At 36.3% G+C, this 17,609-nt stretch overlaps 1 pseudogene; it reads right to left on the bottom strand.

The window, feature by feature from the left end:
* Positions 1 to 10,281, bottom strand: part of LOC102175107 — a 34,165-nt pseudogene extending 23,884 nt beyond the window's left edge.

Genomic DNA, 17,609 nt, shown 5'->3' on the forward strand with positions numbered 1-17,609 from the left:
AGAGCCTCTCTTTCACAGTTACATATTTTTTGTACAACTCATTTGTGATAACTTACCCTTCCTATGTCAATTGCATAAAGTAATAAAAATGACAATGATAAACATTTTTTCATAACTTGGGGAATGTTAAAGGGAAGCTAGTAAAGCAGAAAGTTGGTGACTTATATTTCAGTAAAGGATACAGAAAATCTGTTAAGGAAAAACTCAAGAAGTAAAAAGTATGTTAAATCACTCTGCCCTTACTTTCTATTAATTGCCTGAATGTGCCATATTTATGGCTTGAGTTTCTCACTCCTGTATTTAAAAACACCACTTATTCTATTACAATTTGGCCAAGAAAGGGCTGTCTATTAAAATAGGAGGCTAATGAAGATGATCTGAATAAATATTCAGAATAAATGAAAGAGTGGTGAATAGAGCATGGTCAGATTGAGTTCTGTACATTTTGGAGAGCACCCAGGTTGGCGACAACCACGGTTTTAGGGCAAGTGACTGAGTTTTAATATATAAGACTACTTCTAAAGGTCTGGTCTCCACAGTAAGCCAAGGGAGTGAGAAGTAGGGGAAGGTTACAGGGATGGATTTATGCGACCTTCAAATGATTTTTTCTAATAGAATACTAGCAAAAATTAGAGAGCAATTCTAAGGTGATCTTTCATTCTGAAGCAAATTTTATTATAAGCATTCTGTGTTTTTATGTCTCTTAAATACATGACAAAATAATTATAATGATAATGACATGTAATTAAAATGAATTTTCATTTCATTCTACCAAATATTGAAATAAAATGTATTTATTTGACAAATGCATACGGAATACTTAAAATATCCAAAGTACAGAGTGAGGATATAATGGGAAACCTAACAGAATTAATCATTTAATTCATGATGAGACACAGTGCCATATAAATGATTAAATGAGGAATGTATTCTATAATCTAATTCATCAAATCCTTCATAATTTGTCATTATCTAGCCAACAAAGACCTGTCTAGTCAAGGCTGTGGTTTTCCCAGTGGTCATGTATGGATGTGAGAGCTGGACTGTCAAGAAAGCTGAACGCAGAAGAACTGATACTTTTGAACTGTGGTTTCGGAGAAGACTCTTGAGAGTCCCTTGGACTGCAAGGAGATCCAACCAGTCCATTCTAAAGGAAATCAGCCCTGGGTGTTCTTTGGAAGGAATGATGCTAAAGCTGAAACTCCAATACTTTGGCCACCTCATGCGAAGAGTTGACTCATTGGTAAAGACTCTGATGCTGGAAGGGACTGGGGGCAGGAGGAAAAGGGGACGAGAGAGGATGAGATGGATGGATGGCATCACCGACTCCATGGACGTGAGTTTGAGTGAACTGCGGGAATTGGTGATGGACAGGGAGGCCTGGCGTGCTGCGATTCATGGGGTCACAGAGTCAGACACGACTGATGGACTGAACTGAACTGAACTAAGCTGAGTTACAATCTTATGATGGGAGAACTAAATAACTAACCTACTAAATGAGAATTTCAATAAAGCCTCCTAGATTATTTTTAGAGCAGTCAGTTGGCACCCCACTCCAATAATCTTGCCTGGAAAATCCCATGGACGAAGGAGCCTGGTAGGCTGCAGTACATGGGGTCGCGAAGAGTCTGACACGACTGAACGACTTCACTTTCACTTTTCATTTTCATGCATGGGAGAAGCGAATGGCAACCCACTCCAGTGTTCTTGCCTGGAGAATCCCAGGGACGGCAGAGCCTGGTGGGTTGCCGTCTATGGGGTCACACAGAGTCAGACACTACTGAAGCGACTTAGCAGCAGCAGCAGATAATGATGATGATTTTAGTCTTTTTTTCCACCTAGCACAATTCCTGACACATAGTAATTGATAACTGGTTAATAACTTTTCCCACATCCAAAAGAGATGTTTTATTTTCCTTTCTTTAGAGATTAAACAAGTAAGATGGCTCAGAAAGTTTATATAATCTGTTCCAAAGTCAAACATTCACTATTCAACATAGATTTGAATGGCATAAATTTTGTTTGGTTTTGTTTTTCATTATGTCTAGGTTAGGGAGAAAATGAGGCCCTGGCCCTAACTTTCACCAAGATAAAATTGCTTTAGAGAGATAAGCTAAAGCACTTAACAGTATCTGGTAATAATTAGAAAAAATACAAAGCAAGGTAGATAGTTCTAAAAACCACAAGACTTAGAATATTTGAGTAACCATAGCATGGTGGGCTGTAGTTAGTGAGAGCTACCTGAAAGTAATAGATTTCACAGAGTTTAGTGCTCTGTGATAGTATTGAGCAAAGATTGGTTTGAAACTGCTAGTCCAGGTTCATAACTTCAGGGAATCATTAGAGATTAGAGAAGAATACTTAAGTTTGAACTATAGATGATGGAGCCTTCTATATATTCAGATTGGATAAAGGAAATTTAAAATATCAAGCTATAAAGGATCCAAGTAAAAGGAAAGCTGGAGGAGTTGTGTTTCTTTCTGAGACTGGATCAGTTAATCTTAAAGCAAATGAGAGACAATAACCTGGAGGAGAGTTGTAAACATATTCTGATTTCTCTGGAAAATAATTGCCTGTGGGACAACCCAAGACGGGCGGGTCATGGTGGAAAGATTTGACAGAATGTGGTCCACTGGAGAAGGGAATAGCAAACCACATCAGCATTCTTGCCTTGAGAACCCCATGAACAGTATGAAAAGGCAAAATGATAGGATACTGAAAGAGGAACTCCCCAGGTAAGTAGGTGCCCAATATGCTACTGGAGATCAGTGGAGAAATAACTCCAGAAAGAATGAAGAGATGGAGCCAAAGCAAAAACAATACCCAGCTGTGGATGTGACTGGTGAGAGAAGCAAGGTCCGATGCTGTAAAGAGCAATATTGCATAGGAACCTGGAATGTCAGGTCCATGAATCAAGGCAAATTGGAAGTGGTCAAACAAGAGATGGCAAGTGTGAACGTCGACATTCTAGGAATCAGTGAACTAAAATGGACTGGAATGGGTTAATTTAACTCAGATGACCATTATATCTACTATTGTGTGCAGGAATCCCTCAGGAGAAATGGAGTAGCCATCATGATCAACAAAAGAGTCCAAAATGCAGTACTTAGATACAATCTCAAAAACGACGGAATGATCTCTGTTCATCTCCAGGCAAACCGTTCAATATCACAGTAATCCAAGTCTATGTCCCAACCAGTAATGCTGAAGAAGCTGAAGTTGAACGGTTCTATGAAGACCTACAAGACCTTTTAGAACTAACACCCAAAAAAGATCTCATTTTCATTATAGGGGACTGGAATGCAAAAGTAGGAAGTAAAGAAACACCTGGAGTAACAGGTAAATTTGGCCTTGGAATGCAGAATGAATCAGGGCAAAGACTAATTGAGTTTTGCCAAGAAAATGCACTGGTCACAGCAAACAGCCTCTTCCAACACCAAAAGAGAAGACTCCACACATGGACATCACCAGATGGTCAACACCGAAGTCAGATTGATTATATTCTTTGCAGCCAAAGATGGAGAAGCTCTATACAGTCAACAAAAACAAGACCAGGAGCTGACTGTGGCTCAGATCATGAACTCCTTATTACCAAATTCAGAATGAAATTGAAGAAAGTAGAGGAAACCGCTAGAACATTCAGGTATGACCTAAATCAAATCTCTTATGATTATACAGTGGAAGGGAGAAATAGATTTAAGGGACTAGATCTGATAGATAGAGTGCCTGATGAACTATGGACAGAGGTGCATGACATTGTACAGGAGACAGGGATCAAGACCATCCCCATGGAAAAGAAATGCAAAAAAGCAAAATGGCTGTCTGGGGAGGCCTTACAAAGAGCTGTGAAAAGAAGAGGCGAAAAGCAAAGGAGAAAAGGAAAGATATAAGCATCTGAATGCAGAGTTTCAAAGAATAGCAAGAAGAGATAAGAAAGCCTTCTTCAGCAATCAATGCAAAGAAATAGAGGAAAACAACAGAATGGGAAAGACTAGAGATCTCTTCAAGAAAATTAGAGATACCAAGGGAACATTTCATGCAAAGATGGGCTCGATAAAGGACAGAAATTGTATGGACCTAGCAGAAGCAGAAGATATTAACAAGAGGTGGCAAGAATACACGGAAGAACTATACAAAAAAGATCTTCATGACCCAGATAATCATGATGATGTGATCACTAATCTAGAGCCAGACATCTTGGAATGTGAAGTCAAGTGGGCCTTAGAAATCATCACTATGAACAAAGCTAGTGGAGGTGATGGAATTCCAGTTGAGCTGTTTCAAATCCTGAAACATGATGCTGGGAAAGTGCTGCACTCAATATGCCAGCAAATGTGGAAAACTCAGCAGTGGCCACAGGACTGGAAAAGGTCCGTTTTCATTCCAATTCCAAAGAATGGCAATGCCAAAGAATGCTCAAACTGCTGCACAATTGCACTCATCTCACATGCTAGTGAAGTAATGCTCAAAATTCTCAAATCCAAAAAATAAAAATAAAAATAAAAAAATTCTCAAAGCCAGGCTTCAGCAATACGTGAACCATGAACTCCCTGATGTTCCAGCTGGTTTTAGAAAAGGCAGAGGAACCAGAGATCAAATTGGCAATATCCGACTGGATCATGCAAAAAAGCAAGAGAGTTCCAGAAAAACATCTATTTCTGCTTTATTGACTATGCCAAAGGCTTTGACTGTGTGGATCACAATAAACTGTAGAAAATTCTAAAAGAGATCGAATACCAGACAACCTGACCTGCCTCTGGAGAAATCTGTATGCAGGTCAGGAAGCAACAGTTAGAACTGAACATGGAACAACAGACTGGTTCCAAATAGGAAAAGGAGTACGTCAAGGCTGTATATTGTCACCCTGCTTATTTAACTTCTATGCAGAGTACATCATGAGAAATCCTAGACTGGAAGTAACACAAGCTGGAATCAAGATTGCCGGGAGAAATATCAATAACTTCAGATATGCAGATGACACCACCCTTATGGCAGAAAGTGAAGAGGAGCTAAAAAGCCTCTTGATGAAAGTGAAAGAGGAGAGTGAAAAGGTTGGCTTAAAGCTCAATATTCAGAAAACAAACATCATGGCCCAGTCCCATCACTTCATGGGAAATAGATGGGGAAACAGTGGAAACAGTGTCAGACTTTATTTTGGGGGGGCTCCAAAATCACTGCAGATGGTGAGTGCAGCCATGAAATTAAAAGACACTTACTCCTTGGAAGAAAAGTTATGACCAACCTAGGTAGCATATTCAAAAGCAGAGACATTACTTTGTCGACTAATGTCCGTCTAGTCAAGGCTATGGTTTTTCCTGTGGTCATGTATGGATGTGAGAGTTGGACTGTGAAGAAGGCTGAGCACCGAAGAATTGATGCTTTTGAACTGTGGTGTTGGAGAAGACTCTTGAGAGTCCCTTGGACTGCAAGGAGATCCAACCAGTCCATTCTGAAGAAGATCAGCCCGGGGTGTTCTTTGGAAGGAATGATGCTAAAGCTGAAACTCCAGTACTTTGGCCACTTCATGCAAAGAGTTTACTCATTGGAAAAGACTCTGATGCTGGGATGGACTGGGGGCAGTAGGAGAAGGAGACGACGGAGGATGAGATGGATGGATGGCATCATGGACTCAGTGGACATGAGTCTGAGTGAACTCTGGGAGATGGTGATGAACAGGGAGGCCTGGCGTGCTCCAATTGATGGGGTTGCAAAGAGTCGGACACAGCTGAGTGACTGAACTGAACTGAACTGAACTGAACATATATATAGGCTAGAGAGAGAAAAACGGAATTTTTCAGCAATTATCTGATGGAATTTAATACGGTTAAGACTATCTTTGAAGAAGTAAGATTCATTTGCCCAACTATCTGTTTTGCTTAAAAACTAAACCAGGTCTTCCTCAGTTTTATCTAGTCTGAAAATCCCATTCCACTCTATTTTCTGCTTTTTCTACTATAAATGCATGCCACAGTCCATTGGGTCACAATGGGTTGGACACGACTGAGTACCTGAACTGAACTGAACTGAACTGCTATACGTTATTATTGAGGGTGAAATATTTGATCTCTGCCTTTAGGATGACTTCCTCCTTGCTGAAAAGCTTTAAATAAAACTTTGAGTGTTGCCATCAATTTTATGGCTTTTGGTGTCCTTTACCTGACTACTTAGGGGGCTTTCCAGATGGTGTTAGTGGTAAAGAACTCACCTGCCAATACAGGAGACATAAGAGGCATGAGTTCAATCCTTGACTCTAGAAGATCCCCTGGAGGAGGTCATAGCAACCCCCTCCACTATTCTTGCCTGGATAATCTCATGGACAGAGAGAGGAGCCTGGCAGGCTATAATCCATAGGGCCACATAAAGACACTACTGAAGCAACTTAGTACACGCACACACACAAACCTGACTACTCAACTGTCTTAACTGTACTTTGCCATTTGATGCTGAGAAAGAATTTTATCTGCTGAGTTTCAATTTACACCTCTGTAAAATAATGCAGATAATTAGATAAATATTTCAGAACTAGAGTTTATAGAGTTTTATAAGAAAAATGATCACATATATCTTGTGAAGATTGAAAGCATAATTTACTATAATGTTACTTAAACATGCATGAACATAAGCCACAGAAATCTTCTGCTTATGTTTCTAATATAATGAAAAAAGTAAAAATAAAATATTTATTATAAAATTCTTGTTTCACAGAAATTAATTTACAGAAATTATTAGAATTGTATTCTAATAGTATTACTAGAAATAAGATATATATTTCTAATATAACATTAGAAACAAAAACAATAGCAAAACAATTTTGAGAAATTTCTATTCTATGAACAATATTGCACATTTCCTTTCAGCATCACAATTAGTTTATGAGTTAGTTACTAACATCTCTTATCTCTAAACAACAGAGGAAAAAAAAAAGAATAAGGTCTTTTAAGGGCCCCTCACTTAGTAAGATATTATCTATCTGCATGCTTCCTGTTCACTTGTTACTAAATTCATATTTTAATAAATCACTTGAATCATAACTGCCATCTCTACTATTAGTATAATTTTAGAGTAACAACATTTTATAATAATAATTTTATTGGAAAACAAACTCTTTAAGCCTAAGGTAAGGTATTAAAAACTAAAACACTTGTTAATAATTTTCTATTGATTTAAGATACCTTTAATGAACTAATGTAAACTAGCATACACCATGATGTAGATTTCATAATAATTCATAGAATTAGCTAGGTTATCAATTGCTCTAATAACAATTTTTTATTACCTATATGAATATTTCCCCTTACTTCCACATTTGAACTCCTCTGAAATTTTTCATTATACATTGTGCTATATTATTTTCTTTCCCTGTATGGATTCATTTACATATTCAGTCTATCTATAATTTTTTTTCCCCCTTCACACTTGCTGCTGCTGCTGCTAAGTTGCTTCAGTCTTGTCCCTCTTTGTGACCCTATGAACCATACCCTGCCAGGCTCCTCCTCTGTTCACAGGATTCTCCAGGCAGGAATACTGAAGTGGGATGCCATGCTCTCCTCTAGGAGATCTTCCCCACCCAGGGATCGAGCCCACATCTCTTCCCTTTCTGCATTGGCAGGTGGGTTCTTTACCACTAGCTCTACCCAGGAAGCCCCTATGCATTTGCAATGTAATACATTATCCTCCCCTTAGAGTTATTTTCATGATGCCCCTATACATGTGCAATATAATACATTATTCCTCCCTTTTGAGTTATTTTCATGATGTCCAATGAATCTTATTTTGTTAAAGAATTAAGAAAAAAATAAACTTCAATTATTTGAAAAGTGATACTTTTAAATTCTATGTATGTCTAGGGATATCAGGACTTCTCTGGTGGCTCAGATGGTAAAGCATCTGCCTGCAATGCGGGAGACCTGGGTTCGATCTCTGGGTCGGGAAGATCCCCTGGAGAAGGAAATGGCAACCCATTCCAATACTCTTGCCTGGAAAATTCCAGTGTATAGAAATTCTGTGGAAATTGAAAATGTGTACCCTTTGTTTTGGGCTTCCCAGATTGCACTAGTAAAGAATGTGCCTGCAGTGTAAGGGATGCAGGAGGCCTGGGTTTGATTCCTGGGTGGGTAAGATCCTCTGGAGGAGGGCACAGCAACACGATGGTAATGGAAAACCAAAGTATACACTAGATTGAATAGTTTCAGTACCATCATTTACTTCTGTTTTTACAACCCCATTGACTTCAACTAAGATAACATGCAGATTCTGCAATGTTCCTGCCACTAACCTTTCACTAGAAGAGTATCCATACATCTTAGACATTGAAAAGTGGGCAGACATCCTACTTGCTTGATACAATCCCATTTTATGTCCATTATTTCACCATAAGTATTAGCAGAACTCCTCTTTTTAAACTCAAATTATCTCAATTTGAGCAATAAATCATATAGCTACCTTTTTTTTATTTCCAAACTAATTTTTCAGTATATATGAAGATATTGTTATGGTAAATGTTATATAATTACTAATTTTTGTCATTTTTAAGATGATTTCATGAAAATCACTTTAGAAATATGTTCCAATTTTTATATAGTGATTCTCACATAAATCATATTGTTGTTCTTCAGTTCCTACATTTTTGCTTTTCAAGAGTTGTAATGAATATGGGAAGTCCTCAGGTGATTAGAAAATAAGACTTTAAATTTCAGATACTCTTTTTTTTATGAGACTGCAGGGAGTATAGCAAGGTCCTATGGACTTTCTGTCTGGGATGATCAACATGAGTGTAGCTTATGTACATTTGAAGATTCGTTTCATAGAACTAAAGTATAGGGAGATTAGAATGGTAACCTCCACTTAGCGACTTATGGAAAGAGAAAAAAAAAAAGCAAAGCAAAGCAAAGTATAACTTCAACAATGAAATGATGTCTCTTATTACTAGGGGACAGAGAAGGCAATGGCATCCCACTCCAGTACTCTTGCCTGGAAAATCCCATGGATGGAAGAGCCTGGTAGGCTGCAGTCATGGGGTCGAGAAGAGTGAGACACGACTGAGCAACTTCACGTTCAATTTTCACTTTCATGCATTGGAGAAGGAAATGGCAACCCACTCCAGTGTTCTTGCCTGGAGAATCCCAGGGACTGGGGAGCCTGGTGGGCTGCCGTCTATGGGGTCGCACAAAGTCGGACACGACTGAAGTGACTTAGCAGTATCAGCAGCATTACTAGGGGAAGATGTTAATAAGAAGCATGGATTGATAGAAGAAAGGATTTCAACTAATGCTAGTGTTTATGCTTAGTTTTTGTAGTGTAAATTTAATTGTTTATTAAACTAAAGTAAGCAAATATCAATTGAATAGGATGTGTAATGAGGAGGCAAAGTGACTTTCAGATGATTTGCCTTGCAATCAAAAATGGTTTCTGGCACCACATCTTCCTCAGGGCATTCTTCATCTCTGCATTTCTGAGACTGTAAATCAGAGGGTTGAACATGGGAGCAATGAGGGTGTAGAAGAGAACATCTTGTCTTCTGGAAACATCGTGGCTGGCCTAATGTAAATGAAGAGAATAGGCACAAAGAACAGAACCACAACTGTGATGTGGGAACTACAAGTGGAAAGAGCTTCGTACCAGGTTTCTGAAGGGTAAGCCTTGATGGTGTAAATAATATAAAAATGTAGGACAGCATCACGATTACAAAGATCACCAACCCCATCAGGCCAGCATTGGCCACCATTAGGATCCCAACTCTGTAAGTGTCCATGCAGGCCAGACACAGAAATAGTGATCTATTTCATCAGGGTCATAGAATGGTAAGTTAATGGTGAGGAGACCGTGGACAAAGGAGTGCAGAAGTGCTCCAGCATAACAAGCACTGACCATGGCACAGCATCTGTGCCTGCTCATGATGATGGTGCGGTGCAGGGGCCTCATAGCAGTCAGAGGCTGTCACGGTGAGGATACAGACTTCAATCCCCTAAAGAAGTGCATGGTAAAAAGCTGCGCCATGCTTTCTGTGGATGAAATTGTGCTGCTTTATGCCAGCAAGTCAGTGACTAACTTCGGTGTCATGGTTGAGGTATAACACAGATCTGATAGAGCAAGGTAAATAAAGAAGAAGTGCATGGGTTGACCATTTAGCTGACTGCATGTGATAGAAATCATGATGAGCAAGTTTCCCATCCAAACAGCTATGTAACAAAATAAGAATAGTGGGAAGCACACATGTTTGATTTTCATGTTCTGGGAAAGTCCCAAGATAAAAAATTCAGTGATGTTATTGGCATATTTCATGGTCTAATACAGTGAAGACTCAGTGAGTTTGCCTTAAAAAAAAAAGGACAGGTTAGCATGAGAAATATTGACTATACATGGTGTCAATCAGAGTGAATGTTGGAGAAATACATTCATTTCGTAAATCAGCTTCCTATACTATACTTTTAGACAGATAATTCTAAACTTTGTATGAAAATCTTGCCATATAACATACCAGATCTTATTAATTTCTAGAATGAAAGAGAATAGTATCAATAAGTACACTTGCTCAAATATAAACAAATATGCACAGTCATCTTATTTATGGGATGAAAAGTGAGCTTAGGAAAGATTCATTTCTTTTCCTGAAAAAGCTTGTTCACTTACGAGATTCAAACAAACATACTAAAAGTGAAGGGAGTAAGGTAAGTTGTGCAACTGCAGGATAGAACCCTGTATTTATTTAAAATACTGATAATTTTCTTGTGGAATATGATGTTTTAAAACCCACAGCAAACATTATCCTCAATGGTGAAAAATTGAAAGCATTTCCCCTAAAGTCAGGAAGAAGACAAGGGTGCCCACTTTCACTGTTACTATTCAACATAGTTCTGGAAGTTGTGTCCATAGCAATCATAGAAGAAAAAAGAAATAAAAGGAATCCAAATTGGAAAAGAAGAAGTAAAACTCTCACTGTTTGCAGATGACATGATCCTCTACATAGAAAACCCCAAAGACTCCACCAGAAAGTTACTAGAGCTAATCAATGAATATAGTAAAGTTTCAGGATATAAAATCAACACACAGAAATCCCTTGCTTTCCTATACACTAAAAACGAGAAAGTAGAAAAAGAAATTAAGGAAACAATTGCATTCACCATTGCAATGAAAAGAATAAAATACTTAGAAATATAACTACCTAAAGAAACTGAAGATCTATATATAGAAAACTATAAAACACTGATGAAAGAAATCAAAGAGGACACTAATAGATGGAGAAACATACCATGTTCATGGATTGGAAGAATCAATATAGTGAACATGAGTATACTATGCAAAGCAATCTACAGATTCAATGCAATCCCTATCAAGCTACCAGTGGTATTTTTCACAGAACTAGAACAAATAATTTCAAGATTTGTATGGAAATACAAAAAAACCTCGAATAGCCAAAGCAATCTTGAGAAATAAGAATGGAACTGGAGGAATCAACCTGCCTGACTTCAGGCTCTACTACAAAGCCACAGTCATCAAGACAGTATGGTACTTGCACAAAGACAGATCAGCGGAAAAAAATAGAAAGCCCAGAGATAAATCCACACACCTATAGACACCTTATCTTCAACAAAGGAGGCAAGAATATACAATGGATTAAAGACAATCTCTTTAAAAAGTGGTCAACCACTTGTAAAAGAATGAAACTAGATCACTTTCTAACAACACACACAAAAATAAACTCAAAATGGATTAAAGATCTAAACGTAAGACCAGAAACTATAAAACTCTTAGAGGAGAACATAGGCAAAACACTCTCTTACATAAATCACAGCTGGATCCTCTATGACCCACCTCCCAGAATACTGGAAATAAAAGCAAAAATAAACAAATGGGATCTAATTAAACTTAAAAGCTTCTGCACAACAAAAGAAAGTATAAGCAAGGTGAAAAGACAGCATTTGGAATGGGAGAAAAGAATAACAAATGAAGCAACTGACAAACAACTAATCTCAAAAATATACAATCAACTCCTGCCGCTCAATTCCAGAAAATTAAACGACCCAATCAAAAAATGGGCCAAAGAACTAAATAGACATTTCTCCAAAGAAGACATACAGATGGCTAACAAACACGTGAAAAGATGCTCAACATCACTCATTATCAGAGAAATGCAAATAAAAACCACAATGAGGTACCATTTCACACCAGTCAGAATGGCTGTGACCCAAAAGTCTACAAGCACTAAATGCTGGAGAGGGTGTGGAGAAAAGGGAACCCTCTTACACTGTTGGTATGAATGCAAACTAGTACAGCCACTATGGAGAACAGTGTGGAGATTCCTTTAAAAATTGCAAATAGAACTGCCTTATGACCCAGCAATCCCACTGCTGGGCATACACACTGAGGAAACCAGAATTGAAAGAGACACGTGTACCCCAGTGTTCATTGCAGCACTCTTTATAGCCAGGACATGGAAGCAACCTAGATGTCCATCAGCAGATGAATGGATAAGAAAGCTGTGGTACATATAAACAATGGAGTATTACTCAGCCATTAAAAAGAATACGTTTGAATCAGTTCTAATGAGGTGGATGAAACTGGAGCCAACTATACAGAGTGAAGTAAGCCAGAAAGAAAAACACCAATACAGTATACTAACACATATATATGGAATTTAGAAAGATGATAAAGATAACCCTGCATGCGAGACAGCAAAAGAGACACAGATGTAGAGAACAGTATTTTGGAGTCTGTGGGAGATGGCGAGGGTGGGATGATTTGGGGGAATGGCATTGAAACATGTATAATATCATATAAGAAATGAATCGCCAGTCTAGGTTCGATGCAGGATGCTTGGGGCTGCTGCACTGGGATGACCCAGAGAGATTATATGGGGAGGGACATGGGAGGGAGGTTTAGAATTGGGAACATGTGTACACCTGTGGTGGATTCATGTTGATGTATGACAAAGCCAATACAATATTGTAAAGTAAATTAAAGTAAAATAAAAAATAAATAAAAATATTGCACTAAATCATTATTATCTTTGAGTTGCTTGCACACAAGACAAGTGACTCATTTGCATCACTGAAGAAAAGCTATGACAAACCTAGACAGCATAAAACATTTCAATTTATCAGTATAGGTACATATAGTCGAAGTTATGGTTTTTCCAATAGTCATGTACAGATGTGAGAGTTGGACCACAGAGAAGGCTGAGCACCAAAGAGTGAAGACTTTCAAACTATGATGTTGCAGAAGACTCTTGAGAGTCTTGACAGCTAGGAGAACAAACAAGTCAATCCTAAAGGAAATCAACTCTGAATATTCATTGAAAGGACTGATGCTGAAGCTGAAGTTCCAAAATTTTGTTCACCTGATGTGACGAGATGACTCACTGGAAAAGACCCTGATGCTGGGAAAGATTCATGGTAACAGAGAATGGTATTGTTGGATGGCATCATTGACTCAATGAACATGTATTTGAGCAAACTCCAAGAGACAACGAAGGACAGAGAAGCCTGATGTGCTACAGTCCATGAGGTCACAAAGATTCGGACATGCTTAGCAACTGGACAAGAAGAAACCTTGATTCTGGAGAAAAGTCTGATATATTTACAAGCATTGTGGAGAATAGCAAAGAAAATGCTGTATCAGGTGAAGCAAAAGTAGCTGTGGCATTTTTTTTTAATTTAAATTAGGAAAAATAACAGTAATTATACATAAAATTGAGAAACAAATGTTGCCAAAATGACTAATAACAATAATATAGAAGTGAATGGCACTTGCTTTATAGGGATCAGGCTTCAATGATTTTTATAATAGAATATTTTATAACGATTAATCATAATGTCCCTGCTTTGTTATCTTTAAGGTTACAATGATTTCTTTAAGAAATAGTGACAATTTCATAAATAAATATCCTAAGGAAATATTTTTTAGAATATCATACATAGCATTTCTATAATCAGAAAAATAAGTAAAAGTTACTTTCTTAAATTCTTTTAGTTTAGGTTGTAGATACTTTCATTTCCAATTAATTTTCCAATATGTTTCTGTAGTTTATAAGCATATTTTTAATCTAAGAATTTAAGATCATTTTGATAATTTGCTCATATGATCCTGGAGAAAAGCATATTCTAACTGGAAAAAAAAAGTAGAAACATTCCATTAATTCATAGTCAGGATAGTTTGAAAATCTGTCTGTCTAGTGTTAACTAGATGCTATCTTAACAAAATGGGAAAATAATTAGAACACTTAATTAGTTTCCTTTTTTTTTTCCCTTAAAAGTCTCTCCTTGATAGCCTCCAAATTAATATCAAAGGCTTCATAATAATGCTATTTAAATTATAACTTACATTTCTAATGCCTTTTCATTATTTCCAATTTCCTTTGTTGATATTAGAGTTACTGATTTTATAGACACAATATCCTCATTTCATATTTATTTGATTTAAAGAGAACATTTCATATGATAAACTACAAGGACTAGAATTGCTGCTAAGACAAATTCATTATTTATGACAACAAGTTTCTCTTTTTTAATATGAGCATTTCTAGTATAAATATAAATATTTCATGGTAGTGCAGGTAGAATTAGCAGGTACATACTGTGCAATGGACACCAATTATTTTCTCTTTCAGTTTGTTTTTCTTCATATCATTGTGTATAGAGTATCTCATATAGCATAATAAAAAATAAACAAAAATGTGCTGAAATATTAATAGCTAAAAATGAAGCCATTGCAATTCATATCAAATTGATTTTTATTACAGATCTTTCACAGACATAAAAGATAAGTAATGATAATAATACCTAATATTTCCTGGAAGAAGTTTTATACATTTCATATGAATTGAACCATTAATCCAAATAGTTGTCCAGTGATCATTTTGTTGTCTCTTTTTTTGTAAAAAAAGAAGCCAAATACTTAACAATTTGGGTAAATACTGAAAAATACTAAAGACTGTTTTTAGGTTTATTTTAATTTTCTTTCATTATCCAGATATTGCTAATTTGGTTATCAGGTACAAATTAGTCTTATGATTCTAGGGGCATGTTATTTTTGTTTGTTTATTTTTGTTATTCCTTTCATAACCAAATTGTCTCACAGAAAAAGTTATGAATAAGCTGAATGTTTTTCAACAGCTTCAAAGTTTTCTCTTAACACCTGTACCAATTCTTGGCTAAACTAATTGTATTTGCTATCTGTGTAACTGTTCATCCTGTTCTCAATCTTCCTGAATGAGTTTGCTCTACCTTGACGTTCAGGATCCTCTGATACTAAGGTTTTCTGTATTGTAACATTTTGCTTTTTTAATTACTCACTAAATACATATTATGCAGAGTAACAAAGAAGGCAGAAGAGTGATGAATCTCTGTATCAGTGCATTCCCTTAATTTATCTGTACCTTTTTTTTCCTTTAATATTTTTTCTCTTCATTTATTTTCTCTTCTGTCTTAAGTATAAGTTTTTTCTTTTCTTTAATATAATCACTATGTGACACAAATGCTATTATTTCTCCATGAATTTCTCAAAATCATACCAAAAATCTGCTTAATTTTGACATCTGTTGAGGCATATGACAAGGGGAATTAACGTATGTAATCAGCATGTTTATAGATAAAATTTAATTTAAATTGTATATGCAAATTTTATCTTTTGTATTGAAAGTAATTATTATTTACTATAGGTTGGTTGAAATTTTACTTACCAGGTGATTATCTCATTAGATGAAATCCTTTATCTCTGAGTAAATGCTAGCAATGTTTTTAATGCAGTCAGAATCTTAACCACACTGCTTAAGTTAATGAACTTTATCTTAAAATCACATGAATCTTGGTTCTGGGACTTTTCTGCTGTCCTTACAGAAATAGTAATTGCTCTCCTGATTTTTGAAACTAAAATCATCTAAGTTTTTAGATGATCTAAAAATCATTTAGATTTTTAAAACTGAATCATCACTGGCATTTATGTTGAATAGTGCTTTTGTTTTCTACCAAAAGTTATATCTCCTCTGTGGTTCTGAGAATGGAAATGTATACATAAGCCTTCTGTTCGATTACTAAGAGGTATTTAAATAGATGACCTTAGAGAGTATAACCACCAACCTCCTTCTCACTTTTTGTAAAGATGAGACAGTTCCCCCAAGAAAAGCTGGTCAAGTCCTTCAAACATACCTATGTCAGAGCTATTAATTCCTTATATTCTGAGGAATATGAGTACAAACTGAAAGCCCACTTTTGTTCAATACTGAGACTATAATCATGTCCTTTATGTTGAAACAAAATTTGAGGAAAAACTAAGAGATAATGTCTGAACAGAGGAAATATTAGAAAATACTGAAGAAGCCAAAGGCCAAGAAAATTAGAAACAGGATTTTTATTTTATTTTTTGATGTAGATCATTTTTAAAGTCTTTATTGAATTTGTTACAGTGTTGCTTCTGTGCTTGTTTTATGCTTTGGGTTTTTAGTCATGAGGCATGTGGGATCTTAACTCCCCAATCCAGGGATCAAACCCACACTTCCTGCACTGGAAGGCAAGTCTACTGAACTGTCAGGGAAACTCCAGACCAAGTTTGGAAGTTTGGTTTGCTATGGAATAAACTGTTTGGAAAGAGAATGAAAAACATTCTCTGTGTTGCTTCAAATTTAAAGCACCCTCTCAACCTCACTAGATGCTTTATTGTATAGTTTTAATTTTCAACTTGTTTAAAATATGTGCTTATTGCAGTAGAAACTTAACTGCATTTCCATCGGCTGAGGTGGTCAAAGTAATGTGTATTTGAAGAAAATTAATTTATAGCACAATATATAATATTTTTAATAGTAATCTCTGTGTGTTTAAATGGAATACACATTCCAGAGTCCCTGGTTCAAGTGAACTGGAGCTGTCCATGAGATCTCATCAGGTTTATTGACCTCTATTTCCATAAAATATAAAAACTTCTATTTCCATAGAATTTTTGTAGTTTCTTACTGTTATGAAATGTCATTAACACTATCTACACTATTAACACTATCAACTATTTCTGTTAATTTTGCTCTGACACTAATACCTTTCTTTTCATTAGTACTTACCCAATCGATCTTCTTCCTTTATTTTTAACCACTTGGCATCTTTATTGTTTAGGTTAATCTCTTTAAAATGTATGGTGGTTGTGGTTTAGTTGCTAAGTTGTGTCCAACTCCTGCAACTCCATGGACTGTTACCTGACAGTCTCCTCTATCCATGGGATTTTCCAAACAAGAATACTGGAATGGGTTGCCATTTCCTTCTCCAGGGGATCGTCCCAACCCAGGAATTGAACCTGGGTCTCCTGCATTACTGGTAGATTCTTTATGGACTGAGCTAAGCAAGAAGCCCCTTTAAAATATATGACTATATTTAAAAATCTAGTCTGATAATTATTATCTTTTAGCTGAATAATTTAAATCAAGCAGTCTGACGTATTTTTGTGGATTAATTTCTATAGTTCTATATCTGTTTTATATTTTTAATATATTTTTATTTTTAATCTGTCCTCTTTTCTTGTCTTTTAAGAAGAAATTTGTTTGTTTTCCCCTTCTGAAATTTTGGAAATTTTCATTTCTGTCACTGCTATAGAAATTTGTCACATGTGAATCTTATTTATTATTTAAAAGA

The sequence above is a fragment of the Capra hircus genome, chromosome 4, assembly GCF_001704415.2.
Source record: "Capra hircus breed San Clemente chromosome 4, ASM170441v1, whole genome shotgun sequence".
Taxonomy (NCBI): domain Eukaryota; kingdom Metazoa; phylum Chordata; class Mammalia; order Artiodactyla; family Bovidae; genus Capra; species Capra hircus.